The 14,071-nt window shown below is 28.0% G+C and overlaps 1 protein-coding gene across 2 annotated transcripts in view; it reads left to right on the top strand.

Moving 5' to 3' along the window:
• klg (klingon) overlaps window positions 1-14,071 on the top strand; it is a 762,719-nt gene that overhangs the window by 195,056 nt on the left and 553,592 nt on the right. The window lies entirely within an intron of this gene.

Below are 14,071 nucleotides of genomic sequence, written 5' to 3'. Positions count from 1 at the left end.
ATAGAAAATTTTGTCAAACTGAATTATATACGTATTTAATCGATCTTTTTTGAATTAATATATACCATGTATGGACTTACATACAATTTAGAAGACGGTGTTAGGAGGCTTTAAGATACCTTGACATCGGCAAGCGTTACCGCAACCCAAGTAATTCGATTGTGGATGGCAGTGTTTAGAAGAAGTTTCTACGCAATCCATGGTGGAGGGTACATGAGCTTCGGCCTGGCCGAACTTACGACCGTATATACTTGTTTTAAATTATACTATCATTTCTGTGATTGAAAAGATTTAAATTGAAAATTAATTGGATCAATTTAAAAAAAAAAAAAAAAAATTAAGTAAATAATGCCCTGTTCCTGTACATCGAACAAAGATCCACTCGAAAGACAGTCAATCGAATTCGAATGAATTTGAGTCTTTCTATTTTTGAAAGTTCACAACAAAATATAAAGTGACTTGCCTTTTGAAATAGAGGAACTAAGATTAAAGTTCCTACGTTTGGAATACGAAAGAAAGCTTTCGTTCGATATACAGGAACAGGGCATAAAATTTTGTAATCTTTGTTTCAAACTTTTTTCATTAACTTTAAAGAACGAATCTTGGATATTTACGTCCCTTCATTATGTCTTTGAACTAAGGCAAATATTTTTTAAAGTAAACAGAAATGTTTTTCATTTAAATAAATCGCCTTTGTTATTACTTTGAATATAGGCCAAGACTTAATATGAGGATGTTATATAATTAGTTTCATTATTTTTGGAATAAAGGAAACACTTTTTACTTTACACACAAAGAAAATTTCATTGAAATTCAGCCTTTTTTTAGTGTGTAGGGACCTATCAATAGGTTTTACTTCTTGGCCCCTATTTTTTATCCAATTGCCTAAAATCTTGAAATCTAGAGGAAAGAATTAGGTGTGTATCGGTCCATGTTTTAGTACAGCTCCCATGCACAAAAAAATCTGATTCAATCAAGGAATTAATTGATCCAATTAATTTTTTAATTGAGATGTTTTCAATCACAGAAATGATAGTATCAATTAAAAAAATTAATTGAAAGTCAAAAATTAATTGATACTGTATATAGCCCTTATATAAACCGATCCCCAGATTTCACCTTCGGAGCCTCTTGGATGAACAAAATTCATCCGATCCATTTGATCGTGGTGTTAGTATATGATCTCTAACAACCATGCAAAAATTGGTCCATATCGGTTCATAATTATATATATCCCTCATATAAGCCGATCACCAGATTTGACCTCCAGAGCCTCTTGAAGGAGCAAAATTCATCCGATCCGGTTGAAATTTTGTACAATTCGCTTGTGTATGGTCGATAACAACCATGCCGAAATCCGTATGGATCTATATTATATACAGCCCCCAAATAAACCGATCCCCAATCACAGAAAAATCACTATTGCTGCTCCAGCCGAAAAATAATCCACCAAAATTTTATTGCCATAGAAAATTTTGTCAAAATTTTATATTTCTATAAAAAATTTTGTCAAAATTTTATTTCTATAGAAAATATTATCAACATTTTATGTCTTTAGGAAATTATGTCAAAATATAAATTCTATACAAAATTTTGTCAAAAAATTATTTTTATAGAAAATGTAGTCAAAATTTTATTTCTATAGAAAATGTTGTCAGAACTTTATTTCCAAAACATCAAGAATTCTACCAATCTACCAACTAGTAAAAAATCTGTCATTTTTGGTAGACTCGTGTTCATAATTGTATAGAGCCTCCATATAAAGCGACCCCCTTAATTCAATTGTGGCTATATAATTACCGCCAAAAAATTCATATCGCTTCGTAATTATTTCTTCCCTATATATACCGGTCAAGAACTAAATATATGTACGTATTTAATCTACCTTTCTTTTGTCTCCTATATATCCCGCAGGGACTAACTTACAATTTAGAAGCTGATGTTAAGTAGTTTTAAGATTCCTTGCCATCGGCTGCAACCCAAGTGATATAATTGTGGATGACCGTCTTTAGTAGAAGTTTCTACGCAATCCATGGTGGAGGGTACATAATATTCGGCCTGGCCGAACTAACGGCCGTAGATATTTGTTTCTATACATTTTGTTATGAAAAGCTCCATAATTTTTGGCTTGTGTCATAGGCAGAGAAAGTTCGAAGTTTGATCCACAATTCTCAAATTTTTTTTTTTTTTTTGCTTCATTTGTTTTTCAAATCTTCATAAATATGTTCAATGTTTATTTTCTTTTTAGATAATAGCCAATAATTTATTATAAATCTCATAATATGTATATGCTCTTTTTCTTTTATTTTTTTTTTGATGGGGGGCATGGGGGGGCTTCAAACATCTGTGTATAAATTTCATAAATCAAATACAGAAAGCCACCAACCCAAAATATCATAATTTATGCAATAAATTGTTTGCAAAGAAATGATGTAAACCAACTTTTGTGTTTTTTTTTTTTTTTTGGGAAAATATACAAAACTAAATAAAGAAAATAAATGAAAGTTAAAAATTTATGCAAACTTCTAAGGTTATTGTGGCCAGGTTTTGAAGGACAAAAATGATATGAAAATAAATGGTTTACACCGGAGAAGAAAAAGATGAAATCGAGCAAAGGACATACAAGTATCCAAAGAGAATTGGCCTAGGTTATGGTGTGAGTTGAGAATATTGTCATGTCATGAGATTTGAAATACAAATCTTCACCTGAAACACATCACAAAGGAAGCTTTTATTGTGTCAGCATTAAAATATATACTTTCATAAATATCTTATACAAAGGAAATAACTTAAAAATGTAAAAAGTTTCATAAACTTTTTGAAGTGTGAGATATATTGTTTAGCCCCTTAAGGTATACTTTAAATTATTAACATTTATATCCTAATACAAATGCTTTGAAGTGCGTATACAAGACAAATGACTTAATATTCACAAAAAAAAAAACAAAAGATAATCCTTAGATATTGTCTTGTTTCATTTATTTAAGATTTTATAAATATTAAGGTAGACAATTTCTTTAAAGTAAATAATGGTCAAACCAATAAACGACAGAAAATTCCATATTAAAGTTTTCAACAAATGAAATTAATTTTAAATTTCGACTTAAATCTTTTATGCCCAAAAGTTACGACATAGAAAATTTGGTTTTAAATATACAATTTTTAAAATTTTTATTTTAAAACTTTTATAGTCTGTTTACGAGTTTTAAACTGATATTTCATCTATCCCTTGAAATATGCAATGTTTTTTAAATATTTTTGTAATTTTTATTATGATTCGTTATTTAATTTCTTGAAAAAACGGTGAGATTCTTTTGATATGTAATATAACCCCTTAAGGTATGCTTTAAAATATTACAAAATTTACTAAGTTCGTATGCAAGACCAACGACTTAATATTTAAACACAAAAGATAATCCTCAGTTATTTAAGATATTAAAAATATTGAGTAGCACACTTTTGAAAGTAACTAATTGTCAAACGAGCTATTGAGTGAAAAAATTCCATATTAAAGTTTTACCCAAATTACATTGATTTTGAATTTCGAGATAAAAATTTTATTCCACAAAAGTTACGAGATTGAAAAAAAAAATTTTAATGTAATACTTTTATGGTATGTTTAGATTTTAACAATGTTAAATTTGCTTCAAACTTCAATTTCATATATCCCTTGAAATAGGCAATGGCCTTTTCACATATTTATAAACTTTGTTATTGTTCGTTATTCATTGTTCGCTATTTACGCAAATGACTTTGATTTTAAATTTCGAGGTAAAAATTTTATTCCACACAAGTTACGAGATTGAAAAAAAAATTTAATGTAATACTTTTATAGTATGATAAGATTTTAACAATGTTAAATTTGCTTCAAACTTCAATTTCATATATCCCTTGAAATATGCAAATTATCGAATTTCTAGATAATCGAAGAGATTTATTCAAAATTTCTTTTTTTATATCCCAATAATTTATTGTATTAGTTACCTTAATAATTCAGTTTTACAATGTAATAATTTAATAATCTGTTTAGATTTTACATGTAGGTATTATATATACATCGAAATTCAATTTCATATATCCCTTGAAATATGCAATAATTTTTTTCACATATTTGTAATCTTCATTATTATTTCTTATTAAATTTTTAGAAAATCAGTGAGATTTATTCTCTATCCGTGTTATGCTATGTAGGTCCTTAAAGTATACTTTAAATTATTACAAATGGATTAAATTCGTATGTAAGATATTTTAACAAATAAGCACAAAGGATAATCTTTGAATATGGGCTTGTTTCAGTTATATAAAATATTATAAATATTGACGAGGATACTTTCGACAGCTAATAGTAAAAAGGCTAGTGTGAGAGAAAATTCCATAGATATGAGATTGATTTTCAATTTCTTTTTCCATTCCGATTAAAACTTTAATTCAATAAAGTAACTTTATTAGCAATTATAATAACTTATATTTAAAATGTACTTTTTATAGTCTGTTTAGATTTTACAAATGTTATATACTAAGTAAGTAAGTTCGGCCAGGCCGAATCTTATGTACCCTCCACCATGGATTGCGTAGAAACTTCTACGAAAGACTGTCATCCCCAATCGAGTTACTTGGGTTGTGGTAATACTTACCGATGGTAAGATATCTTAAAGCTTCTTAACATCGTTTTCTAAATTGTGAGTTAGTACATACGTGGTATATATTAGACAAAAAAGTTATGTATAGGTAAGTCTACAAATAATTACGAATCGATATGGACTCTTGCACGGTACGTAGAGAGCCAGAATTGAAATATGGGAGTCGCTTATATGGGGGCTATCAACAATTGCGAACTTGATATGGACCAATTTTTGTGTGATTGGGGATCGATTTGTCTGAGGGCTATATATAACTATAGACCGATATGGACCTAGTTAGGCATGGTTGTTAACGGCCATATACTAGCACAATGTACCAAATTTCAACTGACTCGTATGAAATTTGCTCCTCCAACTGGCTCCAAAACCACATCTCGGGATTGGTTTATATGGGGGCTATATATGATTATGGACCGATATGGACCGATATGGACCACTTTTGCCATGGTTGTTAAATATCATATATTACCAATACGTACCAAATTTCAACCAGATCGGATGAATTTTGCTTCTCCAAAAGGCACCGGAGGTCAAATGTGGGGATCGGTTTATATGGGGGATATATATAATTATGGACTGATATGGACCAAATCCTGCATGGTTGTTGGATACCATATACTAACACTACGTACTACATTTCAATCAGATCAGATGAATTTTGCTTCTCAAAAAGGCACCGGAGGTCAAATCTGGGGATCGGTTTATATGGGGGCTACATATAATTATGGACCGACGTGGACCACTTTTTGCATGAGTGTTTGTGAACATATATTAACACCACGTACCAAATTTCAACTGAATCAGATGAATTTTGATCTTCCAAGAGGCTCCGGAGGTCAAATCTGGGGATCAGTTTATATGGGGGCTACATATACTTATGGACCGATATGGATTAATTCCTGCATGGTTGTTAGAGACCATATACTAACTCCACGTACCAAATTTCAACCGAATCGGATGAATTTTACTTTACCAGGGGCTGCGGATATTAAATGTGGTGATCGGTTTATATGGGGGCTATATATATTAATGGACTGATGTGGACCAATTTTTGCTTGGTTGTTAGAGACCCTATACTGACACCATGCACTAAATTTCAGCAGGATCGGATGAAATTTGCTTCTCTTAGAGGCTGCGCAAACCAAATATTGGGATCGGTTTATATGGGGACTATACGTAAAAGTGGACCAATTTAGCCCATTTGCAACACCATCCGACCTATATCAATAACAACTACTTGTGCCAAGTTTCAAGTCGATAGTTTGTTTCGTTCGGAAGTTAGCGTGATTTCAACAGACGGACATGCTTAGATCGACTTAGAATTTCACCACGACCCAGAATATATATACTTTATGGGGACTAAGAGCAATATTTCGATGTGTTACAAACGGAATGACAAAGTTAATATACTCCCCATCCATGGGGGGTATAAAAAAGTTTTCTGATTCAATCACGAAATTAATTGATCCAATTAATATTTTAATTCAAATGTCTTCAATCACAGAAGTGTAAGTATCTATTGAAAAAGTAACTGATCTAATTAAAAATTAATTGATACTATTAATTTTTGTGATAGTTTGTTTTTAAATTAAAAAAAAAATTGAATCAATGAAATTTTTAATTGAATATTTTTTAAAACTCAATTAAGACTTTAATTGGATACATTTTCGTGAATTTTCAATTCAATTTCATACATCTTTTGATTTATGCAAAGATTTTTATTGTATTAACATATGTACATTAAAAAAAATGCTCAGCGAATATAATTACAAAAAAAAAATCGTATTCCTTACACGGTACATGCTTTGCAGCTCTTTAAGGTATACTTTAAATTATTACAAAAGTATTAAATTCGTATAAGAGACACAAGACTTAATATTTAAATACAAGAGATGATCTTTAGATATTGTCCTATTTCACTTATTATAAATATTTAGGTGGACATTTTTCACAGCAAATACTAAACAAGCTTGTAAGAAAAAACTCCATATGAAGGTTTTACACATGAGATTGATTTTAAATTTTCAAAATGTTAACACAAAAGATAGTTCATGGATATAAACTTGTTTCACTTATTTAAGATATCAAAAATATTGCGATGAAAAAATTTTTAAACCCAAGTTTTGGTTTTAAGTTTTAAAAAAATGAGTTTGATTTTAAATTTATTTTTCCATATTTGGGTTGCCCCATTATTTCAATAAGTTGTGAGAGTGACAAATTTAAATTAAAAATTTTATGTATTTTTATATTCTGATTAATTTTGATTCGTTTTCTTTAAAATTCAAATTTCATATATCCCCTGAAATAGGCAATGATTTTGTTACATATTTATATTATTTATTATTTTTCGCTTTATATTTCTGGAAAATCGGTGAAATTTATTTCAAGTTCAGGGCTATGCTATGTAACCCCCCAAGGTATGCTTTATATTATTAAAATATATATCCTTATAAAAATGTTTTAAACTCGTATACAACAAAAGATATCTATGTTAAATTTTGAACAACTGAGATTATACCATGGTTGGAATAAAGTTTTATGTCAATAAAATAAGGAATTAACAAGTGAGTAAAATAGAAAGTCGGGCGGGGCCGACCATATGATACCCTATATAACATAATAAGTGCTATAGAAAATTAGAATCGGCCAATTTTTTTAGTCAGATCGTTCGATAAATAAGGGACTTGCGGCCAAATTTGGGAAAATCGGGCGATACATATATATGGGAGCTATATCTAAATCTGAACCGATTTCGATGTAATTTAGCACACCTAAAGGGTGATCAATTGGATTACTTTGTGGCAAATTTGACGCCGATTGGTTAGTAAATGAACGCAATCTGATCCCATTTATCGAAATCGGGCGATACATATATATGGGAATTATATCTAAATTTGATCCAATTTTTTCCAAATTCAATATCGTTCGTCCTTGTACCAAAAAACGCCACATACAAAATTTCATCAAAATCGGTTAATAATAATGCGACCTGAATCCTGCGAACAACAAGTACATGTACGGACGGACAGACGGACTGGCACCAAACGCTAGATCGACTCAGGGGGTGATTCTGAGTCGATTGGGGGTGATTCTGAGTCGATTTTGCATATGGTGTCTACGGTTTAAAATTCAATTACATATATGCCTATAAGTATGCAATGAAATTTGTCATATATTTATCACAGTCAAATATTTACATTAGTTAATAATATTGGCAATTTAAGATTTTCTGTTTGCTAAACTCCTTAATAAATATATTGATATTTTATAATATTAGACTGAAATTCTCATGGCAAGTGGCCACAATTCATGCCACAGAGATCCACTTCCCTGTGGATATATGCTTTAAAATTCAATTCCATATATCCTTTTGAATATGCATTGATTTTCCATTCATATTTTTCCCTCATTACAATAAAATGATTTTTTTTGTTCGTTCAATTGAATTTCTGGAAAATCAGTTTGTTCAATTTCATTGCAAAATATTATCCATTTTCAGATACATTTAAATCACTTTTATGCTTTTCATATTCATATATGTTCAGAGTGATAATGTAGTAATTTCAGCGCTTTCAAATGCATCATTATGCATTGGGTAATTTTATGAACAATTTCATTAGATTGGAAATATGTTCAATTGTTTCTTATAAACAAGGACATTAGTATGTACATAAGCATGGAAAAAATGTGGAAATCATTTAAATTGCCAAATGTTTGTGTATGCATTTGGTTTAAAATGGAGAATTGCGCAAATAACGCTATTTAGTAAACGGTTGATAATGTGAAAAATTATAAAATAAAATAAAAATATTTCTCATTATTTTTGTATATATGGAAAAATGCTTTTCGTTTTGAATTTTTGTAAAAATGCAAATTATGGAAATTGGTATTTTATTATTATTATTTTTTTTTTATTCGAGGAGCTCCACTAAGAATTTTTTTGATTCAAATTTAATTAATTATGGATTGGATTTTATTCAATGATGGTCAACTTAAATATAATGCTATCAAACTATTGTTAAGTATTGACTATAGACAACGTCGGGTATTTAAGATAACATTTAGTTGGATTCAATGATTTTGACCTTCCTTTAAGGGTTTCAATGTTAATGCTGCCTTTTTAGAATAAAGAAATTTTTAGGGAACTTTCTAGCTAATCTCCAAAAGGAGGTCCCTTGTCATTAAGCTTAACATGGAATCGGGAAGCACTCAGTGATAAGAGAGAAGTTCACTAATGTGGTATCACAATGGACTGAATAGTCTAAGTGAGCCTGATACATCAGGCTACCACCTAACCTAACCTAACCTAGCAGGGCTGTGGAGACGGTGTTTGAAGATTTTGCTGGAGTCGGAGTCGCAAAAATTTTCCTCGACTCCGACCCCGGCTAAACTGAATTTTTTAAAACGCTTCACATACTTGTAACTAAACAAGTTTTTACGCAAATTAGTTTCCATTGGGTTATTCATTCGATCAATGTACGGTATGACTGAAAATGAAAAGCAACTTCCAATTACGGAGATCATTTTATGTTTCCATGAATGTTAGACTAAGCAGATGGGCTGTATCGATCAATTTTAATGCCCACCACCATAACAATTTATTTGAAATATTTCGATTTTATTTTTTAAATTTTATTTTAAGACCATATACATATATTTTGGCAGAAATCTTTTTCAAAAATTTATTTCTATAGAAAAATTTGTAAACATTTTATTTCTAGAGAAAATTTTGTCAAAATTTTATTTCTATACAAAATTTTGTCAACATTTTATTTCTATAGAAAATTTTGTAAAAGTTTCATTTCTATAGAAATTTTTATCAAATTTGTATTTCTTTAGAAAATTTTGTCAAAATTTTATTTCTATAGAAATTTTTTTCAAACTTTTATTTCTATGGAAAATTTTGTCAAAATTTTATTTCTATAACAAATTTTGTCAATATATTATTTCTATAGAAAATTTTGTCAAAAATTTATTTCTATAGAAATTTTTGTCAACATTTTATTTCTATAGAAAATTGTGGCAACATCCTATTTCTAAAGAAAATTTTATCAAAATTTTATTCCCATAAAAAAATTTTGTCAACATTTTATTTCTATAGAAAATTTTGTCAAAATTTTATTTCTATAAAAAATTTTTGTCAAAATTGTATTTCTATAGAAAATTTTGTCAAAATTTTATTTCTATAAAAAATTTTGTCAATATTTTATTTCTATAGAAAATTTTGTCAAAAATTTATTTCTATAGAAATGTTTGTCAAAATTTTATTTCTATAGAAAATTGTGTCAACATTCTATTTCTAAAGAAAATTTTATCAAAATTTTATTCCCATAAAAAAATTTTGTCTAAATTTTATTTCGAAATAAAATTTTCTCAAAATTGAATTTCTAAAGAAAATCTTGTCAAAATTTTATTTCGATACAAATTTTGCAAGATTATATTCCTATAGCAAAATTATCAAAATTTTATTTCTATAAAAATTCTTGTTAAAATCTTATTTCTAGAGAAAATTTTGTCAAAATTTATTCTGATAATTGGTTGATAGTTTTGCTGCAAGTAGAGGATGCTGATGAGGAATGTGGTAATTCCGAAACGTGCGTCCATCCAACCATCTTGCAGTCTATAGGGCTTTGCCCAAATAAATTTGACAAACATTCTTTTCCTCTGTTGGTTAAGCTACTCTTGTAGTTTAGTCAATGTATGGTTTTAAGCTGAAATAAAAAAACGACAACAAAATTTTATTTCTATAAAAATTTTGCACATTTTTACTTACTATATATATTTTATTCCTATCGATATTTTTTTAAAAAAATTATTTCTATAGAAAATTTTGTAAAAATTTTATTTCTATTGAAAATTGTGTCAAAATTTTATTTCTAAAGAAAATTTTGTCAAAATGTTATTTCTATAGAAAATTTTCTAAAAATTTTATTTGTATAGAAAATTTCTATAGAAATTCAAAATTTTATTTCTGTAGAAAATTTGTCAAAATTTTATTTCTATAGAAATTCCTTTCAAAATTTTATTTCTAGAGAAATTTTTGTCACAATTTTATTTCTTTAAAAATTTTGCAAATTTTTATTTACTATATATATTTTATTTCTATCGATAATTTTTTTCAAAAATTTATTTCTAAAGAAAACTTGTCAAAATTTTATTTCTAAAGAAAATTTTGTCATAATTTTATTTCTATAAAAATTTTGCAAAATTTGATTTCTATAGAAAATTTGGAAAATGTTATTTACTATATAATTTGTTTTTTTTTTCAAAATTTTATTTCTATCGATAATTTTTTCAAAACTTTATTTCTAAAGAAAATTTTGTCAAAATTTTTATTCTACAGAAAATTTTCTCAAAACTTTATTTCTATATAAATTCTTGTTAAAATTTTATTTCTATAGAAAATTTTGTTAAAATTTTATTTCTTGATTTCACCTTCAAAGCATGCATTGACTAAACTACAAGTGTAGTTTAACCAATAGAAGAAAAGAATGTTTGTCAAATTTATTTGGCAAAGCCCTATAGACTGCAAAATGGTTGAATGGACGCACGTTTCGGAATTACCACATTACTCATCTGCATCCTCTACATGCAGCAAAACTATAAACCAATTATCAGAATAAATTCAGGCAGTTCATTAAACCCAACAATGAACCACACTTGAACCTTCCGAAAAAAAGTTTTGCATGATAGCCGGCTTATGCCGAAATAAAATCAAAAAACAACAAAATTTCATTTATATAGAAAATCTTGTCAAAATTTTATTTCTAAAGAAAATTTTGTCATAATTTTATTTCTATAAAAATTTTGCAAAACTTCTATAGAAAATTTGGAAAGTTTTATTTACTATATAATTTTTTTTTCAAATTTTTATTTCTATCGATAATTTTTTCAAAACTTTTGCAAAATTTTCTCAAAATTGTATTTCTATAGAAAATTTTGTCGAAATTTTATGTTTGTAGAAAATTGTGTCAAAATTTTATTTCTAAAGAAAATTTTGTCAAAATTTTATTTCTAAAGAAAATTTTTTCAAAATTTTATTTCTATAAAAATTTTGTCAAAATTTTATTTCTATAAAAATTTAGCAAAATTTTATTTCTATAGAAAATTTTCCAAATTTTTATTTACTGTATATATTTTTTTAATTTTATTTCTATCGATAAAAAAATTTTGTCAACATTTTATTTCTATAAAAATTTGTTAAAATTTTATTTCTATACAAAATTGTGTCAAAATTGTGTTTATAAAAAAAATTTTGTGAAAATTTTATTTCCATAAAAAAATTAATCAGAATTTTATTTCTATAGAAATTTTTCTCAAAAAAAAAATTCTTTCTTTTCTATATCTCTAATACATGTCATATATCTCTAATGGATTTTTGAAAAATTGTCTAAAAAATTATAAATATTTCCCATATTTATACCCTGCGTCACACTGTTCCCAAGATTTTGTCTGACAAAATATTGTCCAAATCGGGTCAGTTTTAAATATTGGTTCATGGGAACATAAACCTTAATATAAGGCACTCAACATATTTTAGGGATTTGAGATTTTATGTAGATCTATATACAAATTTCTGCAGGGTATATTATAGTCGGCCCCGCCCGACATCAGACTTTCCTTATTTGTTATAAGTTAGTGCATATGTTTGTAACACCCAGAAGGAGACGAGATAGACACATGGTGTCTTTGGCAATTATGCTCAGGGTGGTTCCCTGAGTCGATATAACCATGTCCGTCTGTCCGTCCGTCCGTCTGTCTGTGAACACATTTTTGTGATCAAAGTCTAGGTCGCAATTTAAGTCCAATCGCCTTCAAATTTGGCACATGTTCCTAATTTGGGTCAGAATAGAACCCAATTGATTTTGGAAGAAATCGGTTCAGATTTACATATAGCTCCCATATATATCTTTCGCCCGATATGGACTATTATGGACCCAGCAGCCAGAGTTTTATACCGATTTGCTTGAAATTTTGCACAAACATAACACTTAGTCGTATAGTCAAGTGTGCAAAATTTGGTTGAAATCGGTTCAGATTTAGATATAGCTCCCATATATATATTTCGCCCGATATGGACTTATATGGCCCCAGAAGCCAGATTTTTGGCCGAATTTGGTTGAAATTTTGCACTAGGAGTACAATTAGTAATGCAGTTATGTGTGCAAAATTTGATTGAAATCGGTTCAGATTTAGATATATCTCACATATGAAGCTTTCGCCCGATTTACACTCATATGACCAGAGAGGCCAATTTTTAACTCCAGATTTTTGGCCGAATTTGGTTGAAATTTTGCACAGAGAGTAGAATTAGCATTGTAGCTATTCGTGCCAAATTTGGTTGAAATCGGTTCAGATTTAGATATAGCTCCCATATATATGTTTTTCTGATTTCGACAAAAATGGTCAAAATACCAACATTTTCCTTGTAAAATCGCCACTGCTTAGTCGAAAAGTTGTAAAAATGACACTAATTTTCCTAAACTTCTAATACATATATATCGAGCGATAAATCATAAATAACTTTTAAATCATAAATAAATTTTTGCAAAGTTTCCTTAAAATTGTTTCAGATTTAAATTTATCCCATATTTTTTTACTAACATTGTGTTCCACCTTAGGGCTTTAGCCGACTTAAATTTTGAGTCTATAGATTTTGTAGAAGTCTATCAAATTCTGTCCAGATCGAGTGATAGTTAAATGTATGTATTTGGGACAAACCTTTATATATAGCACCCAACACATTTGACGTAATGTGATATGGTATCGAAAATTTAGATCTACAAAGTGGTGCAGGGTATAATAGAGTCGGCCCCGCCCGACTTTAGACTTTCCTTACTTGTTTTTTACTAAAATTGTGCTTCGTCCCATAATGTTAAATTTAAATTTCAAGTATATAGATTTTGAAGAAGTGTATACAATTTGGTCTAAATCGGTTCATGCAAATTATGGACATTTAGTTGGATTTTGAAAAAATTTTTAAAAAATTTAATTATGTAGACCATTTTGTAAAAATTTTATTTCTATAGAAAACTTTTATTTCTAGAGAAATTTTTGTCAACATTTTATTTCTATAAAAAATTTGCAAAATTTGATTTCTATAGAAAATTTGGAAATTTTTATTTACTATATAATTTTTTTTTAATTTTTATTTCTATCAATAATTTTTTCAAAAATTTATTTCTATAGAAAATTTTGTAAAAATTTTATTTCTATAGAAAATCTTGTCAAAATTTTATTTCTATAGAAAATCTTGTCAAAATTTTATTTCTATAGAAATTTTTTTAAAAATTTTTATTTATATAGAAAATTGTGTCAGAAATTTTTATTTCTAAAAAAAAATTTTGTCGAAATTTTATTTCCATAAAAAAATTTTGCCAAAATTTTATTTCTATAGAAAATTTTGTCAAAATTTTATTTCTAGAGAAATT

Source organism: Haematobia irritans, chromosome 1 (genome assembly GCF_050003625.1).
Source record: "Haematobia irritans isolate KBUSLIRL chromosome 1, ASM5000362v1, whole genome shotgun sequence".
Classification (NCBI taxonomy): domain Eukaryota; kingdom Metazoa; phylum Arthropoda; class Insecta; order Diptera; family Muscidae; genus Haematobia; species Haematobia irritans.
This window is presented reverse-complemented; position numbering and strand designations above follow the sequence as displayed.